At 30.9% G+C, this 26,236-nt stretch overlaps 1 long non-coding RNA gene across 1 annotated transcript; it reads left to right on the top strand.

Annotated features, from left to right (window-relative positions):
• Positions 1–11,218: 11,218 nt before the first annotated feature.
• Positions 11,219–23,295, top strand: LOC122272674 (uncharacterized). Its single transcript, XR_006227205.2, has 2 exons — positions 11,219–11,670; positions 21,492–23,295. It is a non-coding gene; the product is annotated as an uncharacterized lncRNA (long non-coding RNA).
• The last annotated feature ends 2,941 nt before the right edge of the window (positions 23,296–26,236 follow it).

The raw sequence follows: 26,236 nt of genomic DNA, 5'->3' as shown, positions 1-26,236 counted from the left end.
AAATACTGTCTAATTTTCATAGATTACTGTTTCAATTTTAGTAATTTCAATGGAATATTATTTAAATTTTAATAATTTAAATGAAACAATGTTTAAATTTTATTAATTTTAATGACATTGTTTAAATTTAACTCATTTTAATGGAATTTGCTTGCATTGTGTTCAACAACTACACATTGTTGCCACAGACAGTTTGATTTTGTAAATTTCTTTGCAATGAGTGACACTTTTTATTAGAATCACAGAAAAAAACTTGAGGGAATAAAAGTTCTTGAAGAAAAAGAGAATTGGAAAAAAGCACTACTTTAACAATTTCATGAACTTAAGGACAGATTTAAGGCAGGCATTTAAAAATGAATTCAATAAATGCATATTATTAATTCGAATGTAAATAGATACTTTTTTGAAAGCTGTTTGATAGGTACACGTTAATTTAAAGCTGATGGATAAAAACTTTTAATGCATATTCTGATTTTTCTTAAATGAGCATAATACAATAATATAATATACTTAATACTATTATTACATATTATACAAACTGTATCAATTAACAATAATTTCTCGAGGTAATAAATTTGTGATAAGCTAAAAATATTAAGAAAATTTATGAAATATTTCATTTTAGTAAAAAATTTTAAACCACCTGTTGATAAAGCCTTATCACTTCACAATTAACGCAATTATTAGAATTCAGAAAAATTATATAGCTGCTTAAAAGTCCTAAAAATTTTATTAAATAGTATAGGAGCATTAAATTCCTTCCATGAATTTTTACTCTTTGTATTCAGTTAATTTTTTTTAAAAAATATCTAATTTCATTAGAATAAATATTTTATTACTTATATCATATTAACTTGCTCAACTGCCCAATCAAATTGGAGGTAAACTCAAATAATTGTTAGAGTGATGTTTCTCTTGGTTTTTTCTTTGTTTTTGTTTGATACTCTTTTTTTCTGTTTATTATTTGCTTCCCTGACATTCAAGATAAGTACAGCATTAATTATACCTTAAATTAAGGATGCATTTTCAATTTGTGTGGATAATATGGGTGAGTATTTTGAATTTGATATTTCTATGCAGTATCTATGCATTGTGATTTAATGTTTTTTTTTAAGTATATTTTCATAAGTACTCATGTAACATTTTATGGTTCTAGTGAAATATAAATGGGTGAAGAAGTTTACCTAAAAAATAGTGGGTGATAGAGGCAAATAATTTGCAGATTTTGAATTGGCACATCTTAATAGTCTTAGAAAATTTATGGAATACTGAGATATCTGGAACTTTTTAAAATTTGTTTATCAGCGTACTTCAGAAATTACCCTGCTTATAAGGAAAGTTATAGTTTTTCCTTCCAAGGAATCTTTTCCCACTTTTAATGATTATACTATAACTTTTGAGATTTCCCCTAGGTACAGAAAAGAGCGCCTGAAGATAAGGATTTCAACTCACTTCATCTGGTTTGTTATATTTAGGCTTTTATGAATGTTGGGATAAAATTGTTAAACATTTCATCAAAGTGGTTCCTATGTCATTGCAGACTAAAACGAGTAATTTTCAACCGATTGCCAAACTCTTAAAAGACATGACATAAAGTTTTTAAAAAAATTTCTTTTTATTAAAAGAGTCTGCTCTCCCTCACATTTTTGAGTGTTTTGCTAAGCACAGATGGCGCTAGCGGTTAAAAGTCGTCGTAAAACTTCTGGGTTTTTTACTTCCGATTAAATTTTACGCCTAAACTTGAAAAAAAAAAAAAACGTGGCATCCAATAATATTATACTAATAGTGTTTACAATACAACGCGTTCTTTCAATTTAAATTTCAGCGAAACAAACAACAACATCTGAAGGCAACTCAGTGTCAGTTGTGACTATTTTACACAAATGTAACCAACTAAGGGATAATACTTAAAACATGGCAAACCTTATCCTTTATTTATGTTTTGATATTATTATCATTATGTATATTATTATCATGAATTTTTTAAAATTTGTTTTAGGTTCACAACCCGATAAAATTTTTTAATTAGAGGAAATTTTTATGAATGGTAAAAGTACGCATAAATTTGATCACAAATTACAATAATAAAACTTGACTATTAAGCCTGTTCACACATCGCTTCGTGAGCATAACATAAGCGGAAGAATTTACTGGAAGTTTTCTAGATTTCTTCCGGTTTTAAGAAGCTTGTTATTGTTTACATTTAATCAACCTCCCATTACGTAGCAAAATCAATGTATGTTTGAGAAAGGAAAAATTTCGCATGTTTCAGAACGGGCTTATGTTTATGTTGCAGCATTAAGAAGAAAATATTTACGTTTTGGCTTGAAGCTGGTTGACACTTAACTTAGCTACGTCACAAAATTAAAATTTGACTAGTTGTCCATTAACGTTAAAAGAATCTTTTAGCGTCATCCAACCCGATTTTCACCAGTGTAAATTGTAATAAAATAAGATTGTAAGGAATCTAGAAACTGAGTTTTATATTACTTACTCATAACCTCAAATCATTCCATCGCTTTATTTTGAAGAAAAATTCTAATTCATACAAGTTCTAAAAATTATTAAAAGCTATTTCTCCTAATCTGATAAAACGACCTCTTTATTTTCTACTTTTTTAAATGTGTTGTGCTGTTTTATAATACAATATCATCAAAAGTTTAAATGCGAAAAAAATATGTATCAAGAAAATACAAATTAAAAATTCAATTTGAAATCTGAAATGGCATGGGTAGAGGCCTCTTTCCTCTCGACTGAATACAACTGAAGATGGAGGAAATAAATTCTTTGTGTGCTTTCAAATCATCTTCATTTTATTTTCATAAATAAACTGATAGTGGATAAATTTTGCATTATTTTTCGAAACATGTAAAACAAAATAGTCGCCTTTTTAGAATTTAAGAGATATATAGCGTGCGGTTTTATAGATTTTTTATTGAATTTTTCTGACAAAATTATAACAATACAATTCTGCAATCAGTATTTTTTGAAAGGTACAGTTTCGTATTATAAATTTTTTTTGTTTTCAAATTTTGGCATTTGTTTCGTTTTTGCACAATTTACATTAGAATAAATTTTTAGAATCATCAAAATTCTTTTTCCATCAGTTTAAGCTAAAATAAAATTAAATCTAAAAACAACTGACAAATGTGAAGTTTTAAATTATATTCTAAAAAATTAAAACCACAAACCATGTAATTTTATTACTTTACTTTTTTGAGAAAAATTACATAAAAGTTCTCATTGTCTATTCAGGTGACAACTTTATTTGCCATTTTGTTAGAAAAGTATAGTATTGTGAGACTGTATCTCCAAACATTTGTTATTACCGAGAAAAAGAAAATCAAAAATTTAACCTATAATACAAGACGACGGGGAAGAATCCTCTAAAGCAGTGCTTCTTAACCTTTTTGATGTAATGGACCCCTTTTAAAATTTTTTAAGAAGTCACGGACCACACCCCTGTGAAAATAAATAATTTCAAAAAACATCAATTATTAGAAAACATTTAATTTTATTATTTTAATAGTATACACAAATTTTAAAATTTTTAATGTGAAGGTTGCTGCTGCTTTTCCTTAATTAATAAATTTAATTGGGGGATGGTTTTCGACAAAGCAACGTGTATATCATGTTCAACATTCAATCGATTTCGATGTTATATTTTTATTGTCGCAAGTGTGGAAAATTCCGCTTCGCAAAGATACTTTGTAGCAAACGGAATTATAGCTGCAATGGTTCGATTTACAAGCAATGGGTGGGCTTCCAAATGTTTTAAAAATTAGGAGTAGTCAGTGGACCCCCAAAATTCAACTCATGGACCCCTTAGGGGTTCATGAACCACAGGTTAAGAAACCCTTCTCTAAAGCAGGGGTGTCCAACTGGCGGCCCGCGGAGCTTTTTTTTTTGTGGCCCGCGAACTAAAATATATTAGTTGTTATTTTTTGCGGACAATTTTCGTAAAAAACCTATATGGGTTTAAAATACTTTTCTCGTTAATTAAAACCTAATTTCTTCGTTTCAGTGGACATACCAACGGTGCAAAAAATTTATTTCTCAGGTTTTGCAACCAAGAAAATATTTATTCAAATACAAAAATAATTGTGTATGTTGCTCTTTTTTATTTCATATTTTTGTATTTTGTGAACATAATATAGCATGTGCGTATCAGAAATTTTCTCGAAGAAATACTCCGATTTAACTTTTTGAAACCACTCATTTAGGACGAAAATATTTACACACACATTTGTAAATTTTAAATGTAAATATCTATTCTCTGGTGGTTGCTGCAGACAAACCTCAATTTTCTCATTGAACATTTTGCGTGCTACTATGTAAGTTTTAATACCAACCTTTTTAAAGTTTTATATCTTAACAATTAGATGTCTGTTGCACATTAATTGTTTAATACATAGGTGCACATTAAAGTTATTGTAGCCCGAATTTTTATTATTTATTTANATTATTATACCTTAAATTAAGGATGCATTTTCAATTTGTGTGGATAATATGTGTGAGTATTTTGAATTTGATATTTCTATGCAGTATCTATGCATTGTGATTTAATGTTTTTTTTTAAGTATATTTTCATAAGTACTCATGTAACATTTTATGGTTCTAGTGAAATATAAATGGGTGAAGAAGTTTACCTAAAAAATAGTGGGTGATAGAGGCAAATAATTTGCAGATTTTGAATTGGCACATCTTAATAGTCTTAGAAAATTTATGGAATACTGAGATATCTGGAACTTTTTAAAATTTGTTTATCAGCGTACTTTAGAAATTACCTTGCTTATTAGGAAAGTTATAGTTTTTCCTTCGCAAGGAATCTTTTCCCACGTTTAATGATTATACTATAACTTTTGAGATTTTCCCTAGGTACAGAAAAGAACACCTGAGGAAATGATTTCAACTCACTTCATCTCGTTTGTTTCATTTAGGCTTTATGAATGATGGGATACAATTGTTAAACATTTCATCAAAGTGGTTCCTATGTATCGCAGACTAAAACGAGTAATTTCCAACCGATTGCCAAACTCTTAAAAGACATGACATAAAGTTTAAATTAGTTTTTTTTTATTATTATTATTAAGAGAGCCTACTCCCCCTCATATTTTTTAGGGTTTTGCTAAGCACAGTCATCTTAAGACTTCTGGGTTTTTTCTTCCGATTTATTTTTACACCTAAACTTGAAGAAAAAGTGTGCCATCCAATATTATTATACTAATAGAATCCACAATACAACGCGTTCTTTCAATTTAAATTTCAATGAAACAAACAACAAAGGAATTCTGAAGGCAATTCAAGCAATATTAAATGGTACTATTTTACACAAATATAGCCAAATAATGGATAATACTCAAAACATGACAAACCTTTTACTTTATTTATGTTTTGAGATTAATTTCCTTAAAATTGTTTTAGATCTACAACCAGATAGAATTTTTAAATTGGAGGAAATTTTTATGAATGGTAAAAGTACGCTTAAATTTGATCAGAAACTACAATAATAAAACTTCCTTGAATATTAAGCCTGTTCACATATCAACTAGTTAGCATAACATAAGCGGAAGAATATACTGGAAGTTTTCTAAATTTGTTCCTGTTTTAGGAAGCTTGTTATTGTTTACTTACATTTAGTCAACCATCCATTATATGTAACAAACTCATCTTAATATATGTTTGAGAAAAGAAAAACCTTGCGTGCTTTAGAACCGGTTTATGTTCAAAGCAATGATGAAGCAACATTAAGAAGAAAATATTTACATTTTGGCTTGAAACTAGTTGACACTCAACTTAGCTACTTCACAAAATGAAAATTTGACTAGTTGTCCATTAACGTTAAAAGAATCTTTTAGCGTTATCCAACTCGGTTTTCACAAGTGTAAATTGTAATAAAATAAGATTGTAAGGAATCTAAAAACTGAAAAACGTGTAATTTGAGATTACTTACTCATAACCTCAAAGCATTCCATCGCTTTATTTGAAGAAAAATTCTAATTCATACAAGTTCTGAAAATTGTTAATAAGAGCTATTTCTCCTAATCTGATAAAACGACCCTTTATTTTCCACTTTTTTAAATGTGTTGTGCTATCTAATAATAATATCATCAAAAGTTTAAATACGAAAAAAATATGTATCAAGAAAATACAAATTAAAAATGTAATTTGAAATCCAAAATGGCGAGGGTAGAGGCCTCTTTCCTCTCGACTGAAGATGGAGGAAAGAAATTCTGTGTGTGCTTTTAAATCATCTTTATTTTATTTTCATAAATAAACTGATGGAGGATAGATTTTGCATTATTTTTCGAAACATGTAAAACAAAATAGTCGCCTTATTAGAATTTAAACGATATATAGCGTGCGGTTTTATAGAATTTTTCTTTCAAAATTATAACAATACAACTCTGCAATCAGTATTTTTTGAAAGGTATAGTTTCGTATGATAAATATTTTTTTTGTTTTCAAATTTTGGCATTTGTTTCGTTTTTGCACAATTTGCATTAAAATAAATATTTAGCATCATCAAAATTCTTTTTCCATCAGTTTAAGCAAAAATAAAATTAAATCTAAAAGCAACTGACAAATGTGCAGTTTAAAATTATATTCTGAAAAGTTAACACCCCAAACCCCGTAATTTTATTACTTTACTTTTTTGATAAAAATTTCATGAAAGTTCTCATTGTCTATTCAGGTGACAACTTTATTTGCCATTTTGTTTGAAAAGTATAGTATTGTGAGACTGTATCTCCAAACATTTGTTAATACCGAAAAAAAGAAAATCAAATATTTAATCTATAATACAAGACAACGGGGAAAGAATCCTCTGAAGTATTGCTCAACAATTAAAACGCGTACTGTTCTAATTATAATTACCCTGAATTTCCAGATTCCGTTCTCTCTTTCTATTCGTTGGTTGCATTTTATTGCACAAATAAGTGCGAAATTCAAATTCAGTCCGACATCGATATCACGAAATAGATAGGAGACTCTAAAAATTTTGGATATCGAGTATTTTAGATATGAAATATATATCAAAAATCGAGTATTTCAATCGAATATTTTTAACAATTTGGTCAGATTCATAACCTTATTGACATTTCATAAGTTGTATAACATGAATTTACTACAAAAAAGCTGCAAATAAAAAATTAGAAAGTGTTTTGTGTGAAACAAATTATAAATAATTTTTAAAAAAAAATACCTGAAATTTAAGCTAGAAAAACGTGTATGTAGGAAATGTGTATCCATAGAATATTATCAACCTTTCAATTAAAAAAAAGTCCATGCGTGATTTTTTTAAATTTCATAAGTGAAATCAAATCCTGATGTTTGATTTTTAAATCCTTTGAATACAAACCCGATGTGAAATTTTTAAATTCCGCACCAATAAATTGCGATGTTTAATTTTTAATCGCACAAATATGAATCGTGATTTTAAATCGCGTGAATACGAATTTCGATGTGTGGTTTTTAATTCCCGTGTATATGAATCCCGATGGAAAATTTTTAAATCAAGTGAATATGCATTGCGATGCGTAATTTTAAATCAAGTGAATGCAGATCACGATGTGTAATTTTAAATCTCGTTTACATAGAGCATAAAAAATTAATCTTTTTTTTTCTTCAGGAATTCAGTAAATTGGAACTTCCTTTGAGAAGGCGGAATTCTTCTTTATGTTAAATTGGAAGAAAAAAATTGGAATTCAGCTAAAAAATGGAGGGGGGGAAAACTCATCCTTGTTCTTCATTTGCATTTAGTTTTGCTGAAATTCTTCTGTTTTGACATCTTCCTTATCTAATATGTCTCCTGATGCTATAACCTCTTTTAATATTTCAGATTCTTAATATCATCATAAATTACAAGTTTATTATAGTAACCAGGGCCGTCTTGATAGCTTGTTTAGCCCCCGGGCACGTGAATGTTTTGGGCCTCTATAACATATCATTGAATCGAACTAAAAACCTTACTCACATGTAATAAAGCTTTAATATATGCAATAATTTTAACAAACTTAAACGCATTTTGATTATCCCCAAAACTAAATGAACTTAAGATGAAGCACTTTTAAAATATGCATAATTTTTTTTAAAAAAATTTATATTCTTGCCAGTTGCAATCCTCAAATAATGAAATAATTTTCAAATCCATGGGAAATAATTAAATTTGTAAAAATGTAACAAATCAAGAAAAATTTTGTCAAACTTAGCAGTTATTAAAACATCTTTCAATGCACATCAGCTATAACCAGTTTAAAAGTTGTTGTACCATAGTGCTGTGTAATTCTAAACTCTTTCAATTATTACTTTATTTAACTAATTTTAAATGCTAAACAGAGTTGGTGGTGGTCAGGCATTTTGAGCGTTAGTATGACTTTACATAAACCTTGCTCACATTAATTTATTTCTCAGGTGCGTATGAACCTTGCAGGCGCCAATTGAACAGTAAACTCATTGGAACGTAGAAAAATATATGTCAGTTGCTTTTTTAAGTTTTCTTGTTATAAACTATTCAAATTATTGATGTTTGCATGATAATCAATCACTATTTGTTGAAAGAGAAACGAAATACAGACTTGATACAATAGTATATATTTATTTTAGAACATTTAAGACAATGTTGTTTATTGTAAGTTTTTATTACAATTCGTAAAAAGTAAGATTCTGAAGGGCACTCTGAGTGCCTGGGGCCTACGGGCACTGGCCGTGTGTGCCCATGCGTTAAGACAGTACTGATTGTAACTAATTAGCGTTAGTATCTATTTCTTTTGGATTCATTAAATGAACAAGCTCTTTTAAATCTTATGGATGGTTATTCTCATTTGTGCACAGATATCTTACAAATCTTTTTTTAGGAATGGGACACAGCTTCTCTTTATTTACTCCAAATTGAAAGATGTTGACATTGTGGAGATACTTTCTATAATTTTTAGTCTTTTGGGATCTATTTCCTTAGGAATGGATGATGAATGGGAAAGCATGTCCTTATTTGCTCCAAATAAGAAAATGTTGACACTGAAGATATTTTTTAGTCTTTTCGGTATCTCTTTCTTTAGGAGTGGATGATGAATGGGAAAGCATCTCCTTATTGGCTCCAAATAAGAAAATGTAGACACTGGAGATAATTTTTAGTCTTTTTGGTATCTATTTCTTTAGAAATGGGTTATGAATAGGACAGCATCTCTGTTTGCTGTCCTATTTATAGATGTTGACAGATACTTTCAGATACAAATAAGTACAGGTATAAATTAAAAGATGTCGACAGATACTTTCCTTTTTGGCATTTCGCCTTTATATTGGACAGAAAAACACAAAGCTGGGCTATGATTCGTCCAGGTAGGGCGTAGGACAAAAAGGGACCGTTTAACTATTACGTAGTCACCTAACGAGCGGATTATCTTATTTTTGCTGACAAAGGAGTGCATGAGCATTGTTTATGTGTGACATGAAATTCTCCTTATTCTCAGCTTTTCATTCAAAAAATGTTTAAAAGAAAGTGTAACATAAAATTAAAATTGTAAAAAAAATTAAAATTGGAAGTAAATTCGGGGAAAGAAAGAAATAGACAAATTTCTTCGGAGAGTTCAGAGGTCAAGAGTTTTGATCTCAGATGGAAGACAAACGATTCCTGAAAAATTTTCTATTTACAATTTTTATAAAATGCTCGAAAACCTAAATTTTGTTTTGTGCAAAGTTACATCTTTTATTTGTATTTAATCCAGAAAATGGATTACTACAAAAAAAATTCAGTGTTGGGAAGGAGGAAACTAGGGCTCATGAAATGCCACCACAAGATCAATAAATTTTGATTGGTGACTATATTTTTAATTACGATCTGACATTTTTTTTATATATATTTTAATATTTATATAAGAAAAGCAGGTCTTAGAATTAAGTTCGAACGATATTTTTAATAATAACCGAAAAAATAATCTTATTTTTTTATCATCTTCGCACTAATGCTTATATCTCAAATTTCTGATTCCGCGTTTTGTAGTAAAAAAGTGTTAAAAAAATCGGAATTTAAAAATCCATATGATGAATGTGATCGAAAACCACATGGATTTACGGGGAAATCGAACTAGCGTTGTCGAAAATCGAGAGGTAATTACTCATTTGCGATTCGAGATTCAATACTAGTAATAATATTAATCAACGCAATATAGTTCCGTTAAAAAAATTACGAGAATTTTTTAAATTATTTAGAAATCCAGTGGTATAATTCTCGAAAAAGTTATCAAAAAACACGTGAGGGTTAACGACGTAAATCGAACACTTTCTCCAAAAAAGTTTTTATTCAAATGCACGATTCGAAATTCATCTATAAATAATATCCGATTAAATGTATTGGGATTTTCAGAAACCTCATTTAAAATTTGTGTTAAAAACCCATATGGTGTTATGGTGAAATTGATGCAAAATCGAACAAACGTGGTCGAAAGTCTATGTGTGATTACTCATAGTTTCTTTTTTAAAATATCGGGATTTGAAAATTAAGTAGAAGTTCTTGAATATGACCGTCGAAAAACAATGTGAATTCACAATGAAGTCAGTGATTTTTTTCAAAAATACAAAATACTCCCTAGTCTCTTTATACATTGATAAATAAAGTTAATTTTTTCTCTTGTAGCGTAAAGAGATAGAATATTAATATTGTTCATCTTTTAGATCAGTGCTTACCAACTGGAGGCCCGCGGAGCCATATTTTGTGACCCATGAACCAAAATATATTAGTTGTCATTTTTTGCGGGCGTAGAAAATGTATATGGATTTTAAATACTTTTAAGTTTTATACCTTAACAATTTGATATCGGTTACACATTAATTGTTTAATACATAGGTGCACATTAAAGTTATTGTTGCCAGAATTTTTTAATATGCAATTAAATATTTTTAAGAATCTACTTCTTATTTTAATTTGTAATTCAATACTTTTGTTTTGTACAACTTGATAAAAATCTGACAGTAATATTTAATGTTCCTTTAAGCATAAAAGAGTTCTATATAAAATTTTGATAAAGTTGCGGTCCGCCATTTGACTGGTGTTTTTAATTGTGGCCCCCGGCCTCATGTAAGTTGGAAACCCCTGTTTTAGATAGACTTAGTTGAAGATTCTTGCAAGAAAATCAAATCCTTAAAAGAAAAGTAATCCAAAATGTTTTTTTCTTCCTAATATACAGACCATACACCAGCCTCCCTATACACGGAAAAATAAATTGAACTTTTTCTTTGTGGCGTGATTGCGAACTCAAGAAAAAGAGCGAGAGAGAGTTAAAAAATTAACCTCATTTTATTCAGAAGCACTTTTCCCAACGATAAGGTATCCGGTTCGCTGTACGCTCTTTTTCTAAATGAAGCCACAGATTTCATTTTCATTCTTAAGTATCAGGAGGCAACAAAAAGGTAACAAAAATAAGAAGGTCAGACGAAGAGAAAAAAGTGACGCGCTTCTTAAATTGTAATCGAACTTGGACGAAATCTGGGTTGATCGTCACCTTTAAGTCCCTCACTGTTTTCACGGTCACTGCCATTGAAATCGGTTTCATTGTTCGCATTGGTTGATGCTTTTTTTCCTGATCACAGTGTGTTAGTGGATTATCAAAACTCACTTGCGATTTTCTTTTCTTTCGGATATTTAGCTTCGTACCTGCACCAAAGTTTTGAATGACGGTAAGTCACAAGTATTTTTGCTTTCACTTTTAGTGACAGGGCCTATTACGCAAAATTAATGGTCTCCATAGGTCACAGGGCGACTAATGATTTGTCTGTTAATCGCCACTTTTTCGCCAAAAATGTACCCATAGACTCTTTTCAATTACTTGTATATCTATTATACGGGAAAGTAGTAAATATCCCCTGCAGGGCCTTATTTATCATAAGGCTAAGAGGCCCGGGCCCGCATATGACGGGCACCCTGAAAATGGAAATGTTTAAATATGTATGTTTTTTCCATAAGAATTGTCTATTAGAACTACGAGTAAACGAAAATTGAAATAAATATACGCTCAAATTTACTATTGTATCATAATTTACTTATGTTGTAAAATGTTTTAAGGCATTTTCTAATGAAAAACATGTAAATTTAAGGACCAATGGGGCTCCAACAGTTTTGTGCCTGTGGTCTCCGGATTTCTAAATTAAACCCTGATCCCCAGAACATGCAGGTAATTTTTACGCTGGCTCAAAATTTTAGGGGGACAGAATAAAGGTTTCATTTATATTACTTATATTAATTTCATATTACTTTTTCTTTTAATTAATGAGTGATAACATTTCAAAGTAAACTAATTAATATAATTTCATTATAATAATTACTATTGTTTCAGACTTGTTTTACAACGAATAAATTTCATGTTTGATAATAAACATAAATTTTATGTTGCATTATCGGTTTAAGAACTCAAACCCTAAATTGTATTAGTTGAATTATTATTTTTTATTATTTTATTTAATTAATATCAAAAATATGCTGACTTGTTAAGTATACAGTTTATTATTTCGCTCTTAACTATGTTATTTTAAACGAGAAAATACAAAATTTAAGCAAAATCTGCTAAAAGCGGAAATTTAAAAAAAGTTGTAATTTTCATTTCTCAAGAACTGATCTACTGATTCTGTTGAAATTCTGAATTATGTGCAATTGGAAATTAGTGTTTTTGAAAAATTGTTTATAACCAAGTCAAAACGTATTAAAATCAACTACAATGCGTAGTTTAAAGAATAACAATACAAACTAATAAATAACTTCCGAATTGTACAGCCATTCAGTAGTAGCAAAATTTTTCTGTAATCTATAAATCTTAAAAATAAAAATTTTAAAAAAAGGTTTGACCAACTTGAAAAATCAACAATACAAACATTTTCATATAACTAATATTTAAACTGTTTTAAGTGTTGAATACGTAGCATAATGTTTTCCGAAATTCTTTTAACGTCAATTCTCATTTTGCTTCTGCTTTGTACAATTTTTTCAAACGACCGTACAAGTTAGTATCGAAGCAAAAAAACAACGTAAGTAGATGCTTTATTTACTTCGCACTAGAGCTGCTCAATGGGCTATTGGTGACGGTTTGGAAAACATCTTTGAGGATAATCTGAAGACATGCCATCACAATTTTGATCCTCTGTTGAGGGGATATGAGTCTCCCGCTTTGGTAACCCGACGACCTGCGCACGAATTCGAGCGATTTAAGGTAGAACAGTTTAACGAGGACCAATACCGCACATCCTCGGTCCCTAAGCAGGCTAATAAAAAAGGTCACCCACCCGGTTACTGACCGCAACCGGTGATGCTTGACTTCTATATTCTAATGGGAACCGTGTCTTTTACGATTAGTCCACTGCGGGACACAAAAAATAAGTAATTAAAATATTCACCATCAATTTGTCACGTTATGAGTGAAAACTTTTGAATTAAAAAGTCCGAAAATTGCACAAAATCACGCAATTTTTAAATCTAGAAAGGAATCACCACTGACTGGTTGAGAAAAAAGGAAAATATTATAATGAACGAGAAAATTTCACTTTCGTTTTAAACAGAAGTTGCTCTAAAAATAAACACTGAATTCAATTATTTAAAAGCAGTCAAGCGAAATGATTGCTTAAAAAACGTTTCTAAAACTACTCAAGCGGATATTTTTTTAAAAAAATTCTCCGTCTATATGAAGATTATTTTGAAAATGTAAACTTGCTTGCATTTTGCAATTATAGGTCAAAACTCATGAAGTTCCTCTTGAAAATGTCACAGAAGCAAAACGTTTAAGCATAATTTTGTAGTTTATATCATGGAAATTACTACCACTAACAGTTTATTTCTATTTTTACTTTCAATCAAAATTATGAACAATTTATCATTTTTTTAGAAACTTAGAAAATTTTTTAATTAATTTAATTTTTCAATAGAATTTTATAAACTAGAAATTGGTGAATTGGGAAAGAAAAATTTTCCAAAGAAATATATATAAACAGAGCCCGCGCTAAGAATTTCATATTATTAGCCAAATATCAAAAGTATTCGCCAATTTTCGAAAGTCTTCGCAAAATGCAAATCTTAAAAAAAAAAAAAAAAAAAATTATGGTTAATTTTTTCTCATAGAAATATATATTGGGGATTGATCTGTATTTTATGGTAGTTTGCTTCAGACTTATATTATTTGGACACAATTCTAATTGGTTAAGCGGCGCATCTACCGAAAATTACTGTAATCGAATAAAAAATACTGATTTGTATAGAAAAAAATATTTTAACGTAATTTTGACGATCGAGTTAAATATCGCATTTGGTAAGGTAGCGAATGCTTAGCGCGGGCCCTGTATATATAATTACAACATTAACTATATGTACCGGTAAAATAATGCAAAACAAGATTTTGAACTTCGCCAACTTTATAGTATAAATACCGAAAGTTGTTAGGTAGTGGAAAATACTAGATTCTCTCCTGAAAATCATAGGAGTATGATATAGAGATGTAGGGAGAAAAAGAACTTTTTATATATTTCTCCCACATGGAATGTTGTACACCATCAAGTCAAGGGTAATTGTCTCTTAAAATGGAAATAAACTAATATCATACTTGGCATGCTATGAAGACTTTGGCTTTCATTTTGTTACATATTTTGTTCCTATGGCATATAACAAAATTTCTGAATTTGAAATTTCTTCAATACTCTTTTAGATAAATGCTGTTAACTACAATTTTTTTTTTTTAAAAAATACAAAAATTTTAGGACATTTATTGAAATTTTTAATAATTAAAGACATTTTAATTTTATTAAGGAATTTAAGGACAACGTTTAGCCCTGTCAGAAAGATATTTGACTTCGTTATATAAATTGGTAGGAAAAATAGACGGTGCGTCGTTTTCAGAGCAAACTAAACTCATGTTTGTGAAAATTGCAACACCATGAAGGAATCGTCATAATTAAATGAAATTTAATACACAGTTGAGTGGTAGTAGTATAAATAAATGATTAAACTTTCAAAGGAAACAAACAATAACAAGAGATCGAAATCAGTATTTTGTGTAGCCACCATGAGCCGCAATAAGTGCTGCCACACGACGTGGCATGGAGTCAAGCAAATTTTGAGGAAGAGCATTCCATATTGTTTGTATGCGTACCCAAAGTTCGTCTGTAGAAGCAACAGGACGAGGATCCCGAGCGAGACGCCGACCAACGAAATCCCACACATATTCAATCGGCGACATATCCGGGGAATACGCAGGCCAAGGAAGAAGCTGTACTTGCTGCGATGCAAAGAAGGATTGAACAGTCCTTGCAATATGAGGGTGGGCATTGCCCTGTTGAAATGCAAGGCAAGGCTTGAAGAAAGGGAACAGCTAGGGGCTGTAGAACTTCCCTGATGTACCGGTTTCTGTTCAGATTACCCACAATTCGTAGCAATTGAGATCGTTCATGATATGCTATGGCACCCCAGACCATAACTCCGGATGTTCGTTCACTGTGGTGTTCGATAATGCACTCCGGAAGGTGGCGTTCACCAGCATAGCGTCTGACACGAATGTGGCCAGCATGGTACCACAAATTAAAGCGGGATTCATCAGAAAACACGAAACGCTGCCAATCAGCATGCCAGTACCTATGCTGATTGGCCCATTGTAGCCGCAGGCGGCGATAGTTTAGCGTGAGGGGGATCTGTATAAAGAAGTCCTTGCTCGCAGTTCACGCTGCAGCAGACGTCTACGAATTGATGAAGCACACAATGAAACACCTGTAGCCAGGGGCGGATCTACTTAAGGGCTTTTTGGGCTGCAGCCCAGGGCCCCGTGAATACAAAGGGCCTCAGTCCTTACTGGAAACCATGGGTGATACTTTGAATTAAAAAAATATCTAATATTATAAAAAAATATATTATAAGGTTGGCAACCCTGAGATCAATCAACCCATGCATGTGCGCTTCTATCGAACGAAACGGGGAATTACCCGACGTAATTTTTTTTCGTACTTCTGTTCTGGGTCGTCAAAGTGACAAACTTGTTTAGTTTACTAATAACTGTCTTGACTACCAGAAACCCTCTGATCCCACTGAAAACTATATTGGTGTTCAGAGGAGGTAAGAGGAGGTTCAAGAGGACGGTAATACCGAGGCGGAAAGAAATTTAGAGAATTTTAAGTTTGAGAAATATGTTGACATGGTCTTGTGGCCAGAATTGCTAAATAATGAATTTATTAATGACATACTCTCACATAAAATGGCTGACTTTCAAAATAAAGATCCAAAAAATATATATTCAGCTTCAATAAAGAAATACAAAGAACAAAACAGAACATTTTCAAATAGGTATTTCATTAGGAAAATGAAAAATGGTCAATCACTGGAAAGATCTTGGTTATTTTATTCAACCAGGGTTGGTGCTATTTTTTGCTTGACTTGCAAACTTTTTTCTAAAATTCCTTCTCAATACACAACCGGATTTTCTGATTGGAAACACATAGGAACTTGTTTAGAAAATCATGAAAATTCTAATGAACATAAGAAATCAATGTTAGTGTGGTTGACACGTGAAGGCAACAAGTTATTTGTGAAGGCAACAAATTAATTGTATCATTAAAAGACCTCGTGAAAAACATAAGGCACCAATCAGATCAGAAGCTAAAGGAATACGGAGAGAAAGCTAAAGAATTAAGTACTAGTGTGGGAATAGACTACAATGACATAAACAAGAGACGCATTACTCCAAAATTTTCAGATAAGTCTACAGATAAATTCTCAGTATACGGAGCAGAAAAATTTAAAAGAGACACTTTAAACGTTGCGTTGGATAAGCTGATTATGGATTTAAATAAAAGGAGTCAAGTCTATGAGATGTATAACAAGAAATTCAAATTTTTAATGGATTTGCAAGACAAAAATATGGAAATCTGGAAAGTGTACGTAATAATGTTGATTATTATCCAGATGACGTAGACGAGCATTTAGTGAATGAGTGCATTCAGTTAAAATCTTATTTACTTCAGTCTAAGCCAGAGTCTTACACCTCTTGCAGTGAAATTTTTATGCTAATTTATGAAAAGAAACTTGTTGATGTTTTCCCAAATTGCTATACTATCCTAAAGATTTTTTTAACTTTGCCAATCACTAGCTGTGAAGCGGAGCGCTCTTTCTCCAGGATGTCATATATAGAAAACAAGTATAGGACAGCAATGTCAAACCATCGACTAAATCACTTATCAGTCCTTTCCATAAATTGTGATTTAACGAAGGACTTACAATGTGATGAGCAAATGAAGGAATTTGCAACACCAAAATGCAGAAAGGTTGCTTTATAATTTATATAACATAACTACACATAACCTGTCAATTTCTTTTGCAATAATGTTGTATAGTTGCTGTTCGTAGACAAATAAAAATAAATAAATGAAAAAATAAATTAAATTATTTTATTGTACTATTTTTTTCTATATACTTATGTACATCAATATAGAAAACAGTTTTTTGACAAAATGGCTATTAGGGCCCCAAAGTAGTTTCAGCCCAGGGCCCCACAAATTCACGATCCGCACATGCCTGTAGCTATTGATCACTGTGTTGCCAGTTGTCTAGAGGGAGCCGTACGGTCCGTCCCCGCCATGCGGCCTAGGCGTCTATCATCGTCAGCTGACGTGACATTTCGGGGTCCACTCCCGGATTTCCGAGTTGTCCGACACTCGTCCGTCCACTGCTTCCAAGCACGTATCACTGTGCTTATATTAAGCTGCACACGAGCGGTTACTGCACGATAAGACAATCCAGCTTCACGAAGGCCGATGATTCTCCCCTGTTCAAACTCCGTAAGTTGTTGAAATTTTGCTCTCTTTCGTCGAAGAGGCATAAGTAACGACTGAGCTAACATTTACCTCTAGCAGATAACCACCAATAACCATACACGCCTAGCTACAGTCGTCTATTTATTCCGATCCATCCGCCGTTCAGACGGCGCTGCTCAGCATGCGCATGTGCTACGAGTGTGAAATTCTAATCATTTGCATATCATGCTCTACTTTGTATTTCCTGAAAATTTCAGCTCACTCGCGTTAGTCCTTCATGGTGTTGTAATTTTCACAAACATGAGTTTACAAAAGACGAGAATGTACTTATGAGTGTAAATACTGCAATGTGAATTTATACGTCGACTCTTGTTTTGAAATTTAACATACTGAATTAATAAAACATTTTTGAATTATCCTAAATGGTATTTCTACCTATACTTTTTATAAACATCGTTGAACAGCCAACCACCTTATGAATTTTCGACTACCAATATTCATCTCCGTAGTTAATTTTGAACCTAATTCAGAAGACAAGAGAACTCCTGGAACAAGTATCGGGAGAAGCTTGCCTTCGTGGAGGACTTTTTAATGGAATTAACCCGCATTTGCGTTTCACGGAGAGGAAAACCTCCTACAGTTAGCCTGACGGCAAGGGGACTCTAACCCATGATCCGTCTACCACTGAGGATATTTTACGTCAGCATTGTAGTTGGAGCGAGCTGGATGCGGAATTCGTATTGACCAGCCATCGCTGGGATTCGAACCCGGGTCACCTTATTGGGAGGTGAGTTCTCTATCCCCTAATCCACCACAGCTTTACTTATAATATTTGACTCCAATTACATAAAGATGTATCACTTAAATAAAAACATAACATCAGCTTACTACATGTAATGTCCACACTTCGCGCTGCGCACCGTCCAGTGGCGTCACTTCAGCTGAACGAATTGTCGTAACGAAAGGGTTAACATTTCTGAACAGAGAAAACAAAGTTGCTTCCAAATTCAATCGAATTGCTAGTACGATTGTTTTATGAAACTGAACTGTTTCTAATTTGGGTCATTTTTCAGTTTCCTCCAGCAATCAAAGACCGCTTTCTTTTCTCAGAAGTGATTTCATTAGATTTCAATAACTTTTTGTTTTTCTTGATTAAATATAAATTAGGGATCTCTAATATGTAACCCTTTTATGGCACGATAATTCACTGTGGATCTTGACTTGCTGAACAAGTTGTAAATTTCGATTGCTTTTCTTTTCCTTCCTCGCTTATATAAATTTGATATCCCTTTTTACTTCACCCCCACATCAGAGGGGGCCCTCCAAATCGAATTAAAAGTTTATTTTTGGTTTCCTTCTTTAATGAACTTTTTTAGACAAAATATCAGTAAAGTGTAAAATCCGTCTGTTTTATAATAGCTTCTTCCTTAATCTATCGTATGAACACAAAAAGTCTATATTTCGAAAATCCGTGACTTTTCAGTGCGGAATTCAGCTGAGTTTTTGCAATTACGATGGACAAATTTGGCCAATCAAAAGCCTGTATTTTTACATATCGCAAAAAGCGATATTTTACAAAAATACAGGCTTCTGATTGGCTTAAGTGAGCCATCGTAATTGCGAAAATTTAGCTGAATTCCGCCCTAATGTCAGCAAGGATACGAAATTTTCGCAGCTAGATGACAAAGTTAACAATCAGAAAACTGCATTCGGCATGATGGACATAGAATTGTCAGAAAATCAATAAAATGGACAGAATGATACCATTAGAGGGGGGGGGGACTTTATAGCTATTTTAAGGTTCTAGTCAATTTACTTGTTATATATATATATATATGCTACGGTGAAACACCGAAATTTGGAGAATGTCGACATTCACCGGTGAATGCTAACATTCACGTAGTCGCTTGGTGTATGTCCGAAATATTTGCTAAATACCCTTATTTCTGACTCTCACCGGTGAATGTCAACAATCACATAGTCGCTTTGGTGAATGTCCGAAATATTTGTTATATCGAATTTTATATTATTTTTTCCTTAATATTATTATATTTATTTGATATATTTATATTTATTCTATATTTTAATACTTGCTGACGATAGATTAGAAGAAACATCAGTGTTTGGAGTATCGGGCAAATATATACCGGGCAATGGCATTTGACCTTAAATAAACATCAGTGTAGGGTATACCGGGCAGTGGCACTTAACCTTAAAAAACATCAGTGTAGGTTATACCGAGCAGTGGCACTTAACCTTAAAAAAAACATCAGTGTAGGATTAAAATATCGAATAAATGAAATTATATCCACGAATAAATTCATATCAAATCGAATGTAATAAATATTTCGGACATTCACCAAAGCATATCTGTGATTGTCGACATACACCGGTGAGGGTCCGAATGTACAAGAATGTAATGAAATATTCGATCTTTAATCGACGTATTTGGTGTTTGTCGACATTCACCGGTGAAAGTCAACAACCACCGATTTCGGTCTTTCGCCATGATATATATATTATGAGGTGAAAAATTTAAATACCTCCATATAGTTCAGAGGGGGCCCCCAAAAGCAGTTTTTGTCACTGGCCCCAGTTAGGCTAAGTCGGGCCCAGCTTTCTATAAGCATTGACCTCCAAAACAATGTTGTTTCAAACCAAGTTCTTAGATTCGGACAACTATACTAAAAATACATATCAAAGGCGATTATTACGAAACCGCTTCAATATATTCTTTACCAAACAACCCCATTGCACCAAAACATTAACAAATTACAATAACAATGATAACTGAAATTGTCAAAATAATGGCTTTCAGTAATTAATGAAGACAGTAGCCACAGGCAAGACTTTTCCAGTGGATGAGAAGAAATCAATACTCTCTACTTTATAAATCAAATAAATGCACGGATAAATAGTATGCAACAAAGTTGGTAGCTTTTACCCAGCAATCAGATAAAATAAATAAAATTTAAAAACAAATAATTTACTTATCACGTTACTGAGTGCATCACTGAGTTAAAATGTTTTAACGCAAATATTATGCACTAGGTCCTTTAGATATTATAACCGTCGTTGAACAGCCTACTAAATTTTTTGGGTTTACGACTACGAATGTTCAACTCTGTAACCTTGTAATTTTGAACCCAATCCAGAAAACAAGGGAACGCCCGGATCAAGTATTGGGAGAAATTGCCCTTGTTGGAGAGGACTTTTAGATGGAACTAACCCGCATTTGCGTTACATGGAGAGGAAAACCTCTTATGGTTAGCCTGACAGCAAGGATACTCTAACTCAGGATCAGTAAAATATGGCTCTTTGCAAAGAGCCGTCGTCATTTTACTAAACAGCAGGCTAATCGGGAATTTTCTGATCAGCCTGAAAGTTCTTTGGCTTATCGAAATAAACCCACGTACTTTTGGTTAATTAGAAAGTATTTCATCTGTTGCTTAATTAGCCTGATTTATTTCAGACAGTTTGTAACTTGAGTATTGATTTCTTAAAAGCCGTATTAAATTTTTATTGCAATAGGCCTAAGCAAATATAGTCAAAATAATTATTCGCACTTTTCCTATTTACGCATATAAGCTGATCGTATACAGCCAGACAATGTCATATTAGAAAAATTTCATGATTTTTCCAATTGAATTTGTTTACTGCCAGAATTTACAATTAACTTATGAAATGCATACTTTATTAAATGAAATTTGCATTTATTTCCTCAGGAAAAATGAAAGGGCTATGCTCATTCCTGGCATTCTTCTTTATTCTGCAAGTTTTGAGAGTTAAATGCTTTCAAAAAGTCATAACAGAACAAGAAGCAAGTACACTTAGACCAGGAAGGCTTTTTGTGCAAGTTCTCACTGAACCAGAAAATCTTATTAGGCTGTTCGAAGGTTTAAATCTTTCTTTTCAAATGCTGCGTCATATAGGTAGAACTGGTCCTGCACTTATGCGTTTATCTTTTGACAGAGAATTCCTACTTGCACCAAATGATCAAATTGGATTAGATCATTGGAAAAGACCCTATTATGCTCGTATGCCTACTATGTTTTCTCAAGAAGCACCACGATACATTAGAGTTCCTGCAAATAATAACTGGTTGACGGAATCCAATATTTTAGTGCCAACATATAATTAAACGATAAAAAGGAACCACATTACCAGTTTTCTCTATTGTGGATGTTGAAAAAACTAAAACAAGTGTATTTAATAGTTTATGTTTAAACATGAACTATTAAATACATGAACTCACTCCTCTTGTGTTCATTTTAGGATTTGTTATTACCATCCACTGAAGCGATACTTTTAACGTTTAAAATTGGAGAAATTGAAGCATTAGTATGTTATATAAAGGATGTCGATACATTTTTGGATTTTTATCATTTATTTTTTTAAAATGCCTCGATCTATGGCGGCTTTTGATTTTATCAATGTCTTTCCAAGAGGCAAATTAAATTATTTCTTCAACTTAATCGAATAATAAACATAAGAGCAAGGCAGAGTCGATTTTAAAACTGTCACTAGTCGAATCATATTTAAACAGAAGACAGTTCTGGAAACTCAAGCAGCAAATCATTCGCCAGCTCTAAGCAATTTCACTTCTCTATCCAACCTTCAGCATCTTAGCTACAACAGACTATTTACATAATCAGGAATCAAGCAAAAACATGTTTGGTAATTTCCCGTCTGGGATGAGAAAAGCAAAATAACTGGTCTAAGAGACCATAAGATATATCTAACTAAAGAATAATTTACGCAACATTAATGCTAACAAAAAAATCACATTAAACTGCAGATGATTTATATTTATAAAGTGCTAAAGAATTGGTGGTGTAGTCATCTATGGCAATGCAGACTGACATTACCCTACATGACTGTGCTACCTGGTGACATGCAGCAGGATGCAAAAGAAAACCCAATGTACAAAAACAAATTAAGAACATTGCAAATGACAAGAAGTGCTTTGAAGCTAATAATGTTTGTTTATAGAGTGACTAACCTTTATGTTGCTTAAAATTATGTTAGTGTATTGTTGCATAGCTGTTTTACTTTCTGTAATAATTTTTTTTATAGAATCCTACAAAAAAGATTACTATGATTTAATTGAGTAACTCTCTAATATATCTGTAAACCATTTACATGAAAATAGTTGTTGCAAATCAAAAGTTAATAAGGGTGAACATAACAGCTGTACTTAGCTGCAACTGAAGAACAGGGTACATCAAAGGAATTTCAAGATGCTCCACTGAGTTAACATCAAAAGAAATAGTGATTTAAATAATTTATTTGAAACTTTTTCTAAAACTAATTGTTTATGGAAGTATTTTGTTTTGAATGTGTAAAACTGTTTGACTACACAGAGTGTGGACTAAATGTATATACAGCAGCCTTTTGTTATTATGGCATACTTTAATACTGTCATGCAATATAAAAATCAAATTTGTATTTTCATATATATTTGGCTTTTTTGTATAAGCTACTTATTGCAAAAAAAAAGTTTCCAAAGATAAATTTTGTTTTATCAGATTTTTGAAATTCTATTTTAGCGTTCATAACATTAGCAATTGAAAGAAAATAAATATTAAACCACTTTTTTCAAAACTTATATTGAAGCACTTACACTGTTTTTTCAATTGCACAACAGTTTCAGATTTTGTTACTGGCTATTTAAAAACTAATCTCATACCAAACAGTTAGGTTTTTAATCACGCAAAAAGCATATATGCTAGAGAAGGCTGAATTAAACATTTTACAGAATTTCACTAAAATTATTGATTGAACTCATTTCTCTTACACTGATAAATTTACAATACTTTCTAAGATCTAGGGGTCAAAAGATATCACTCTAACAGAACCAAATAGGTATGTGTAATTTTAGGTAAAAAGTTTTTTATTTCAATGCATTCCCCATAACAAAATGAGAAACAAAAATGAAATTTGAATCTCTTCCAATAATGCAAAAAGTTTTAAATAATTCTTATAGTAAGTTCCTAAATATATAAGATAATCACTGAGTTTGAAAATAGGTCACTTTTAATGCAACTCCAATATTGAGGACCAATTTTCAAACTAGGCAATTCAAGTAGAATAACTTGAGAATAATTTTTTATACTTGTGGCTTTGAACTTAATTACATAGCTGTAAAACTACATGCTTAAACATTTACTAAATTGCAAAAAAATTTGCAATTTAGTAAATTTAGACACATTTTTATATCAATATAAAAAGCTGTATAAGTTGAATTTTAACTTAGATTATATGCATTAATAAAACTAAGAGCCATGTAAGTTAATGTCCACAATTTTTATAGATTTAAAATTAAATTATCGAAGGGATGAAGTCAATTTTAGAGAATTACTAGATTCTAACTGCATAAAGTATTCAAGTACCCTAATGCATACACAATATAATTTTAAAGTGATTGTATAAAACACTCCCACAGTGGGAAAGTAGTGTAAGATTCATCAAATCAAACAACACTTCATGTGCATTATTGATTGGAAATACACTGGATAAAAAATTCAAATCATATATGTGAAGTTTTACTCAAAGCATACTGAAAGACAACAAATAATTTAAACTTGACAAATAAATGAGAATCATAACGTAAAATATACTAATATTTTATTCCAATACAAAGTTAACTGGTTTCAAAATTGTGACTTGGCACAAAAATAAAGCAATTATAAATAGACAAAAATATTTATAATTTTATTAAATAAGCAAACTACAAAAAAACATCAAGCATCACATTTGTTTAACATGGTTTTATTACACATCAGCACTTATTGACAAATTTCTTTTCGATAAATTAATAATTACAAATGAAAGCTAATAATTGAACAGAAAAGGAGAAAGAACTTCTAGGAAAAGCAAATCGTAATAAGCGGTTTGGGATTTGATAAGTTTCGAAAATTAATACAAGGTGTGTACAAAAATCAAAGTAAACTTACATTAAGAAAACATTAAAAATCGTTAAATATTAAAAATATAGGTTTTAAAGAGTTACTTGGACTTGACACAAAATTTTTAAATATTCCTTACCTACGCAAAAGAAAAACAGAAAATTCTAACTAGAAATTATTACTTTCATTTTATATATATATACATTGTAATGAATTGTTATATAAAATATATCCTCTCTTGATTTAAAGCCATTTATCGATTGTACAACTGCTCAGAAATTTATAACATATTTCATTTATGATATAATTTCTCTAGTTTTGGCCAGGAAGCAGTTGCTATATAAATAACATCAAACACACTTCTGAAATTTATTGGAACTAAGCTTAAAAATAAAGATTTTACTTTGAACCAATAAATTTGATAAAAAAATAAAAAACCAAATTTGTAATCAAAATTTACTAATTTATGTAGTGGCATGTACACACACACAAGAAAAAAAAAATCTTTTAATAATTTTACAATCAACTCAGTCTCTGATAAAATTCAAATTTAATAGATAATTACAAACTATAATAGCTATTATAGTAATAATAGCTATTAAAACAGCACATCCTTTCAGAATGATTAAAACAATTACGAGCTCATAACATAATTTTATTAAATCAATGACAAATAATTATTAATTTAATTGTTATAAAATAATTGCTAAATCAGTTGATTCATTTGAAAGAATTTAAACTTAATGAAGTGACCCATAAAAAATAATTTCCTGTTACTACAAAATCAATAATATTTTTGAAATAGTTATAAAAATGTTATTATATTATATATTAACTACAAAAACATATTCCATTTTTGTAGTTTTCTTGAAACTATAAAACTACAAAAACAAACTTTCCTTTTAAAAAGCATCAAATTCTGACAAAGGTATCACAGTAAATAAATAAACACTCACTGATGAACAATATTAAAGCTCACATACATGCCTTCTACAAACAACAAAAATATACAAAAAAATTTTGAGGTAAGATACTTAACAATACTTAAAAGTTAGAGGACCAATAAAAAGAGTTTTAACACATTAAAGAAGTTTTATCAACTTAACCCATTAACTGATTGGTTCTTAGTTATGTTCCTACAGTAAAAACTAGATTATCTATAGCATATTGCAAAAAAAATAATTTCTTTTCATATGCATAGCTGCCGAGAAAACAAACAATTTAGTAAAATTTACGAAACATAAAATTTGTACTATAATAGTGATTATTCCATTTACCAGAGATTTGTGGAATTTTTTTTGAAGTAAATATAAAAAAATCATTTCCAAAAGTTGTAACCCATTTATGAATAACCTGTAAGTAATAAAATTCTATGAAAATATAAAATACCTCTGGAATTTTAAAAAAGCAATTTGACTCTTTTTATAAATTAGAGTAAATTTAGTTTCAAACAAATAATAGGTTAGGTTAAAAATCAGAATATGGATTGATCAGAAAATTCTTTTTATTTTAAAGAATTTTTTATACGTATAAAATCCTGGAGAACTTAACTAGTAGAGTAA

The sequence above is a fragment of the Parasteatoda tepidariorum genome, chromosome X2, assembly GCF_043381705.1.
Source record: "Parasteatoda tepidariorum isolate YZ-2023 chromosome X2, CAS_Ptep_4.0, whole genome shotgun sequence".
Classification (NCBI taxonomy): Eukaryota; Metazoa; Arthropoda; class Arachnida; order Araneae; family Theridiidae; genus Parasteatoda; species Parasteatoda tepidariorum.
The sequence above is the reverse complement of the archived record's forward strand: the minus strand, read 5'-3'. Positions and strand labels throughout refer to the sequence as shown.